The following is a 9,366-nucleotide window of genomic DNA, read 5'->3' as shown; positions in this document are numbered from 1 at the left end:
TCTACACACCTGCAAGGTGTCTACAGACATCTACACACCTGCAAGGTGTCTACAATCTACACCTGGAAGGTGTCTACACACCTTCTACGTGTCTACAGTCTACACACCTACAGGTCGTCTATAGACATGTACATACACAAGAATATCTTTCGGACTGTGTCCCGCAGCCTTCCGGTGCTAACCACATTTCTCATGAAAGTGTCTGAAAAACTCGCAGGGTTTTGGGACGGTGCCTCAGGTGTGGCAGGTCCAGGCCTAGGCGTGCCGTAAAAGCTTTCCACATCGCCCTGCCTTCCAGGGGAGCCGGCCGTGTGGCTGTGTGCCCTTAACTGGGGGTAACCCTCATATACTGTGTGTCCCCAGGTGAGTCATCATTCCATTAGCCACCCTGAACTCCGATCTCTGTTCCAGGCCAGACCCCAGAAGACAGATGGATCCTCACGAGGCCACGGTATCAACACGACCTCTTTTGCCACGGCTTGTCGGCGTTAGCAAATGGCTCGTCATTGTCCCGGGGACACCTGTCTGTGTGTCTTCGGCTTGAACGACAGAGCAGTTTCTGGAGGGTATGCAAAGGGCAGTTTCTGGAGGGTGTGCAAAGGGCTCCGGGGGGCGGTACCTGGAACCTCACACCCATGTCACACGTGAGATTCCTATTTAGGGCTGTGTCCTCTGGAACCCACGGAGATGTGTCAAGGACCGCAGATGTCACAGGTGTAGCGAGTCCCTCTTTCTCTCAGCCTGGGTTTGGGATACGTCCGGGGCAGACCTGCTGTGTTGGCAGAGAGAGTGTTGGCGGAGAGAGTGGGGAATGCGGTGAGACCCCTGTTTTTAACGTTGAAAAACGCAATATATACATTCACAAAGGGGAAGGAGACTTTCTGTCTTGTAAAGACTGACAGGGCCGGGCACGGCGGCTCACACCTGTCATCCCAGCACTTTGGGAGGCCGAGGCGGGTGGATCACCTCTGGTCAGGAGTTTGAGACCAGCCTGGCCAACATGGTGAAACCCTGTCTCTACTAAAATACAAAAATTAGCCTGGTGTGGTGGTGCGTACCTGTCATCCCAGCCCTTTGGGAGGCTGAGGCGAGCGGATCACCTGAGGTCAGGAGTTCAAGACCAGCCTGGCCAACATGGGGAAACCCCGTCTCTAATAAAAATACAAAAATTAGCTGGGCGTGGTGGCGGCGCCCGTAATCCTAGCTACTCAGGAGGCTGTGGCAGGAGAATGGCTTTAACCAGGAATGCAGAGGTTGCAGTGAAATGAGATCGTGCCATTGCACTCCAGCTGGGGGACACGGTGAGACTCTCTCTCAAGAAAAGGAAAAAGAAAAACAGAAACAATTTTGCAGCCACTTCGGGGAAAGCATTTTGTTCATCCCAACGGGTTCCTAAGAAAGGTGAGGAAAGAAAAACAGAAACAGCACTTTGGGAGGTCGAGGTAGGCGGATCACCTGAGGTCAGGAGTTTGAGACCAGCCTGACCCACATGGCAAAACCCCCGTCTTTAATAAAAATACAAAAATTAGCCAGGAGTGGTGGCAGGTGCCTATAATCCCAGCTCCTCAGGAGGCTGAGGCAGGAGAATGGCTTGAACCCGGGATGTACAGGTTGCAGTGAGCCGAGATCGCGCCCTTGCACTCCAGCCTGGGGGACAGAGTGAGACGCTCTCTCAAAAACAGAAAAGAAAAACAGAAACGATTTTGCAGCAACTTCAGGGCAAGCATTTTATTCCTCCCAAGGGGCTGCTAAGAAAGGTAGAAAACACCGTCCCCCTTCCCGGCCCCCCCAGGCCCAGGCACACACACACATGATTGCTTTGTGTTTGCAGCAGGGAGAAAAACTTCAAAGTGAGTCACTTGATTGTATTCCTTTTCTAACCCCCCTGGCTTCATCCCTTCTAACCATTATTTAATGAATTTTTATTAGAAAAGCATGGCGGTGCTTATGAATTTTTTTCTTCCCTGCGAAACCAGGACGGGGGCGTGTTTTTGCTGGCATTAGCCTCTGTGTGCTTTAATAACAGGTTGCACCGGAGTTCACTCTGGAGTCATGAGCTCACCAAAGGGAACTCTTCGGGCAGGGAAGCCGTAGGCCTCGTTCTGGAGCAAGGGACCCCCCTTTGAAGTGAAGGCAGCAAATGGCCCCCCTTCCCACCCCACGTCCATCTTTCTTCCTCCGACTTTCCACCCTCTCTCGGGACCAGAGGAAGGACGAGAAAGGGTGAAGGCGAATACCCTCTTTCTTTTTCCCACAGTGAAATCACTGCGATGTGACTGGACGTTTTATTTCTTTGTTCTCCCTGCAGGAAAGGTTAAAAGACAAACACGGACGCGGATGTTTCTAAAGTAAGATTTCTTTGTGTGTTTATGGATGGATCGATCTACTTATGTATGGTGAGATGGAGTCTCGCTCTGTCGCCCAGGCTGGAGTGCAGTGGAGCGATCGCGGCTCACTGCAGCCTCTGCCTCCCAGGTTCAAGCCATTCTCCTGCCTCAGCCTCCCGAGTAGCTGGGATGACAGGCGCCCGCCACCACGTCCGGCTAATTTTTATATTTTTTAGTAGAGACGGGGTTTCACCATGTTGGCCAGGCTGGTCTCGAACTCCTGACCTCAGGAAATCCGCCCGCCTCGGCCTCCCAAAGTGCTGGGATGACAGGCGTGAGCCACTGCTCCCGGCCGGGGTCTGTTTTTAAAGTAAAATGTATTTATTTATTTACTTACTTTGAGACTGAGTTTCACTCTTGTCGCCCAGGCTGGAGTGCAGTGACGTGATCTGCGCTCACTGCAAGCTCCACCTCCCAGGTTCAAGCCATTCTCCTGCCTCAGCCTCCCGTGTAGCTGGGATGACAAGCACCCACCATCACACCCGGCTAATTTTGTATTTTTTACTAGAGACGGGGTTTCACCATCTTGCCCAGGCTGGTTTCGAACTCCTGACCTCAGGTGATCCACCTGCCCTGGCCTCCCAAAGTGCTGGGATGACAGGCGTGAGCCACCGTGCCCGGCTGGGGTCTGTTTTTAAAGTAAAATTTATTTATTTATTTACTTACTTTGAGACTGAGTTTCGCTCTTGTCGCCCAGGCTGGAGGGCAGTGACGTGATCTCGGCTCACTGCAACCTCCGCCTCCTGGGTTCATGCCATTCTCCTGCCTCATCCTCCCAAGTAGCTGGGATGACAGGCACCTGCCACCACGCCCGGCTAATTTTGTATTTTTCACTACAGACAGGGTTTCACCTTCTTCCTCAGGCTGGTTTCGAACTCCCGACCTCAGGTGATCCACCTGCCTCGGCCTCCCAAAGCGCTGGGATGACAGGCGTGCGCCACCGCGCCCGGCCAGATTGTATGACGTCACCCCTCTCCCCCGATACCACCGCCTCGCAAAATGCATACATGAAAGTCCTAAAGTCCAGTACCTCGCAATGGGGCTTTATTTGGGAAAAAAGTCTTTCTTTGCAGAGGAAGTAAGTGAAGATGAGTTGGCCCCCGTCCCATGTGACTGGTGTCTTTGTAAGAAGCAGACGTGATACTCAGAGTCCTTCTAAGAGACAGAAGAGGAGACACAGACACAGAGGAGGAGGCCACGTGGAGACGGAGGCAGAGACTGGAGTGATGCGGCCACAAGCCCAGGGACGCCTGGAGCTCCCAGGAGCTGGGAGAGGCAGGAAGGATCCTCCCCTAGAGGCTCCAGGAAGAACCACCCACAGTTTCAATGGGTTGGGACGGTAATCTCAAAAGATCTGTCCACGTCCTAACCCGTAGACTTGTGAATAGAATCTCATTTAGAAAGAAGGTCTCTGCAGGTGTCATTCAGTTGAGTATCTTGAGATGAGATCACCCTGGATTAGCTGAGCTCTAAGTCCAATGGCAGGTGTCCTTCTAAGAGACAGAAGAGGAGACACAGACACAGAGGAGGAGGCCACGTGGAGACGGAGGCAGAGACTGGAGTGATGCGGCCACAAGCCCAGGGACGCCTGGAGCCCCCAGGAGCTGGGAGAGGCAGGAAGGAGCCTCCCCTAGAGCCTCTGGAGGGAACCTGGCCCTGAGAGACCTTGATCTCAGCCTCTGGTCTCCAAGATCTCACCTGCCTTGGCCTCCCAAAGTGCTGGGATTATAGGCGTGAGCCACCGCGCCCAGTTCCTGACCCTTTCACCCCTTCCCAGCGCACACCGTGTTCGCCAATTTGCAACACAATGCACTTGCAATGATGGTTTAAATGGTTTAGATGAAGGCGGGGAGACTGGCTCACTTTTCCAGGAACATGAAAATAAATCATTTTTTTAAAAAACCCTGGAGAACTGAGGATCTCACGGTCTAAACCCTTCCAGATGGGAGCCATGCAGACCGGAGAACCAGGTGTATGCAGAATTCTCCTCAAGATGCATACACAGCCCCCACCTCCCAGGTGCAGGGACCTTAGTCCGTGTGTGACGTCCCTTGGGAGCTTGCCTGAGCTGGAGACACCTGAGCCTCCAAGTGTCACAGTAGTGGATTAAGACTACAGACTGAGGCCGGGCACAGTGGCACGTGCCTGTAATCCCAGTGCTTTGGAAGAGGCTGAGACAGGGAGGATCGCTTGAGGCCAGGAGTTGGAGACCAGCCTGGGCAACATAGTGAGTTCCAGTCTCTACAAAAATAAAAAAAACTTAGCTGGGCAAGGTGTTGTACGCCTGTGGTCCCAGATTCTCAAGAGGCTGGGGCAGGAGGATCCCTTGAGCCCAGGAGCTGGAGGCTACAGTGAGCTGTGATTGCACTGCTGCACTCCAGCCTGGGCGACAGAGCGAGAAGATCAGCCTAAAGAGAATGGCAGAGCTTTTAATCTCTTACTGAGACAGTTCAGGCAAGATGGTAAATGGGACCAAGAACCTGTCCCACCCCATTTCCATTTTTATCCACAAAAATGGTGCTGGCGTCTGCTGGGCCAGCAGAGAGATGGGGCCAGTCTCAATGCCCAGAGAGTCCCCAAACAAAAGTCACCATGGCTGAGGGTGGAGGCTCACGCCTGTAAACCCAGCACTCTGGGAGACTGAGGTGGGCAGATCACCTGAGGTCAGGGCTTCGAGACCAGCCTGGCCAACATGGCGAAACCCCGTCTCTACTAAAATTACAAACATTAGCTGGGCCGGGTGGCAGGCGCCTGTAATCCCAGCTATGCGGGAGGCTGAGGCAGGAGAATCGCTTGAACCCAGGAGGCGGAGGTTGCAGGGAACTGAGATCGTGCCACTGCACTCCCGCCTGGGTGACAGAGCAAGACTCCATCTTGAGAAAACCCAGCACCTGCATTGCTGACCGGCACTCAATAGTAGGTGATCAATAAACGTCTGTTGAATGCACAAGAGGGTGAAATAACCTGGCACCTGCGTTGCTGACCAGCACTTAGTAGGTGATTAATAAAGGTTCATTGAATGCCTGAGACAATGAATGGAGGAAATACGATAGCTTAACCCCACACCTGTGTTGCTGACCAGCACTTAGTAGGTGATTAATAAAGGTTCATTGAATGCATGACAGAATGAATGGAGGAATTATAATAACTTAACCCCATGCCTCTGTTGTTGACCAGCACATAGTAGGTGGTTAATAAAGGTTCATTGAATGCACAAGTGAATGAATGAATGAAATAAATATGCACCTGCGTTGCTGACCAGCACTTAGTAGTGATCAATAAAGGTTCATTGAATGCATGAGACAATGAATGGAGGAAATATAATAACTTAACCCCATGCCTCTGTTGCTGACCAGCACGTAGTAGGTCATCAATCAAGGTTCATTGAATGCACGAGGGGATGAGTGAATGAAATAAATGTGCACCTGCGTTGCTGACCAGCACTTAGTAGGTGATGAAGGAAAGTCCCCTGAACGCATGAGAGAAGGAATGAGTGACGTAACCTCCCACCTGCGTTGCTGACCAGCACATAGTAGGTGGTCAATAAAAGTTCATTGAACGCACGAGGGGATGAATGAATGAATAACCCTGCACCTGCGTTGCTGACCAGCACTTAGTAGGTGATTAATAAAGGTTCATTGAGTGCATGAGACAATGAATGGAGGAAATATAATAACCCCATGCCTCTGTTGCTGACCAGCACGTTGTAGGTCATCAATAAAGGTTCATTGAACGCACGAGGGGATGAATGAATGAAATAACTCTGCACCTGTGTTGCTGACCAGCACTTAGTAGGTGATCAATAAAGGATAGGAGGGGAGGGCAAGGGAGGAAGGAGGAGAGGAAGGGGAAGGGGGAGGGGAAGGGGGAGGAGAGGGGAGGAGGGGAGGGGAGGGGAGGGGAAGGGAAGGGAGGGGAGGGGAGGGGAAAGGGGAGGGGAGCAAGGGGCGAGTGGAAGGGAGGAGAGCAGAGGGAAGGGAGGGAAGGGGATGAGGGGAGGGGAAGGGAGGGGAAGACAGGGGAAGGGAGAAGAGGAGAGGGGAGGAAGGGAGAGGAAGGGAGGGGAGGAAGGGGGAGTGGAACGGAGGAGAGCGGAGGGGAAGGGAGGGAAGGGGATGAGGGGAGGAGAGGGAAGGCGGGAGGGAGGGAGGGGAGAAATTCCGCCTTCGAACTGTAAATATAGTAGCCACAGGGACCAGAATCCGTTTGGTGGCATCACCGTGAGGAAAGAAGCAACAGGCTGTGCGGCCCCCACGTCCGCTTCGCACACAGACAAATCCGGCGTCGTCTCCCTCCTGCACATCCCACGTTGTGGTTTCCGATTCCCTCCATTCTTGGCAAAACAAAGCTTCCTGTTTCTCAGGAAAACAAGCAACGCCGCGGACCTTCTTGGGCCAAGGCTGAAAAACCGACGGAGAAATCTGGTCTCTGACTTCAGGGCCAAGTTCATGACCTCCCTAAAGACAGGGACGGTCTTGTTGGCCTGAAGAGTGTCCACGTGTCAAAAACGTAAAGATTCCGCTTCCCTTTAATTCGCAGATGGCGAGACTCAAGAACAAAAAAGTACTTGGGAAAGAGAGAGAGAGAGAGAAAAAAAAAAAAGACCTTGGAATTGCATTCAAGCCAAAAACATGTGAAAACAAGAAAAAGCATGAGACAGATCCAAACTGGCCGGCCCGTCATTCCACCGGCTGCTGAAGGAGACTTTTCCACGGTTCTGCATTCAAAGACGGTCTTACCGACGAGATCAAAATGGTTTTTCACAGCAGGACCGTTCCCTGGAGACCAGGAGTCTGAGGTCAACGTGTCTCAGGGCTGTGCTCCCTCTGGAGACCCCACAGGAGGGTCCTCCCTGCCTCTCCCAGCCCTGGAGACCAGGAGTCTAAGGCCTGTACTCCAGCCTGGGCGACCAAAACAGACGCCATCTCAAAAAAATATTAAAAAATAAAAATAAAAACCTCCATGAGCCTGACGCCGGCACAGTGGCTCCCGCTTGCAATCCCAGCACTTTGGGAGGCTGAGGCAGGAGAACTGCTTGAGGCCGGGAGATCCAGGTCAGCCTCAGCAATATGACAAGACCCCATCTCTATGCACATTTAAACATGACACGCTTGTCATCCCAGCACTTTGGGAGGCTGAGGCGGGTGGATCATTTGAGGTCAGGAGATCGAGACCAGCCTGGTCAACACGGTGAAACCCCGTCTCTACTAAAAATACAAAATTAGCCGCCCGTGGTGGCGGGTGCCTGTCATCTCAGCTACTTGGGAGGCTGAGGCAGGAGAATTACTTGAACCCAGGAAGCAGAGGTTGCAGTGAGCTGAGATGCTGCCACTGCCCTGCAACCTGAGCGGCAAGGCACGACTCCATTTCAAAAAAACAAAACAACAAAAATTAGCTGGGCAAGGTGACAGACACCTGTGGGAGATGCTACTTTGGGATACCAAGGTCGGAGGCTCGCTCAAGCCCAGGATATCAAGGCTGCAGTGAACCATATTATCTCGCCTCCGCATTGCAGCCTCGGTGCCTGAACAAGGCTGTGTCTCAAAACATAATGATAGGCCAGGCACCGTAGCTCACGCCTGTCATCCCAGCACTATGGGAGGCCGAGGTGGGAAGATCACGAGGTCAAGAGATCGAGGCCATCCTGGCTAACACGGTGAAACCCCGTCTCTACTAAAAATACAAAAATTAGCCAGGCGTGGTGGCGGTGCCTGTAGTCCCAGCTACTCAGGAGGCTGAGGCAGGAGAATGGCGGGAACCTGGGAGGCGGAGGTTGCAGTGAGCTGAGATGGTGCCGCTGCACTCCAGCCTGGGCCACAGAGCGAGGCTCTATCAGAAAGAAAAGAAAAAAGAAAGAAAAGAAAGAAAGAAAAGAAGAAAGGAAGAAAGAAAGAGGAAGGAAGGAGAAAGAAGAAAGAGAGAAAGAAAGAGAGAGAAAAAAGAAAGAAAGAAAGAGAGAAAGAGAGAGAAAAAAGAAAGAAAGAAAGAGAGAAAGAGAGAGAAAAAAGAAAGAAAGAAAGAGAGAAAGAAAGAGAGAGAGAAAAAAGAAAGAAAGAAAGGAAGAGAAAGGAAGGAAGGAAGGAAGAAAAAGGAGGGAAAGGAAAGAGAAAGAAGAAAGAAAGGAGGAAAAGGAAGAGAAAAGAAGGAAGGAAGGAGAAAGAAAAAAGAAACAAAGAAAGAAAGAAGAAAGAAAGGGGAAGGAAGAGGAAGAAAGAAAAAAGAAAGAAAGAAAAAGGAAGGAAGGAGAAACAAGAAAGAAAGAAGAAAAAGAAAGAAGGAAAGAAAGAAAAAGGAAGAAAGAAAGAAAAAGGAGGGAAGGAAGGAGAAAGAACAAAGAAAGGAAGAAAGAAAGAGGAAGGAAGGAAGGAGAAAGAAAGGGGGAGGAAGGAAGAAAGACAGACAGACAGAAAGAATTATATATATCCACACACACACACATATCCACACATAGATATGCACATATTCCGAGCAGGGCGATGTGTAGAGAAACGGGAAGCAGACGAATGGCTGCCCAGGCTAAGCAGGGAAACTTCAGACCGATGGCTCCATGGGCACTGGGATTTCTTTCTAGCCTGACAAAAACACTCTGGAGTCTAACAGGTGGCTGCCCCGTGATGCCAATACCCCGAAAGCCACGGATCCTGGTTTCCCACCTGGTACGAATCCTATTTGCCACCCCAACAACCCGAAACATGAAATTCAAAAACGTGGTTTTCAGAGCAGCCGGGGCCGCGCTGCCTCCGACGATAATGAACGAGGTCATTAGCACCGGTGAGTCTGGGGTTGTCCGTGACGACTCGAATAACCCAGAACACGCCTCTCGTATTTCTCCATCCGTGTGGAGAAACAGGATACTCTGCGAAGCTGTGAAGGTTCGAGACAGATGCAGACGGCTCTGGCCCACCCAAGACCACGGGGCGCTGGAGTCAACACAGAGTGTTCGGAAGATTCGAAAGGCAGGAGCCTCCAGTCAGGGGGT

The sequence above is a fragment of the Trachypithecus francoisi genome, unplaced genomic scaffold (assembly GCF_009764315.1).
Source record: "Trachypithecus francoisi isolate TF-2019V2 unplaced genomic scaffold, Tfra_2.0 Contig00111, whole genome shotgun sequence".
NCBI lineage: Eukaryota > Metazoa > Chordata > Mammalia > Primates > Cercopithecidae > Trachypithecus > Trachypithecus francoisi.
Note: the sequence above shows the minus strand (reverse complement) of the source record.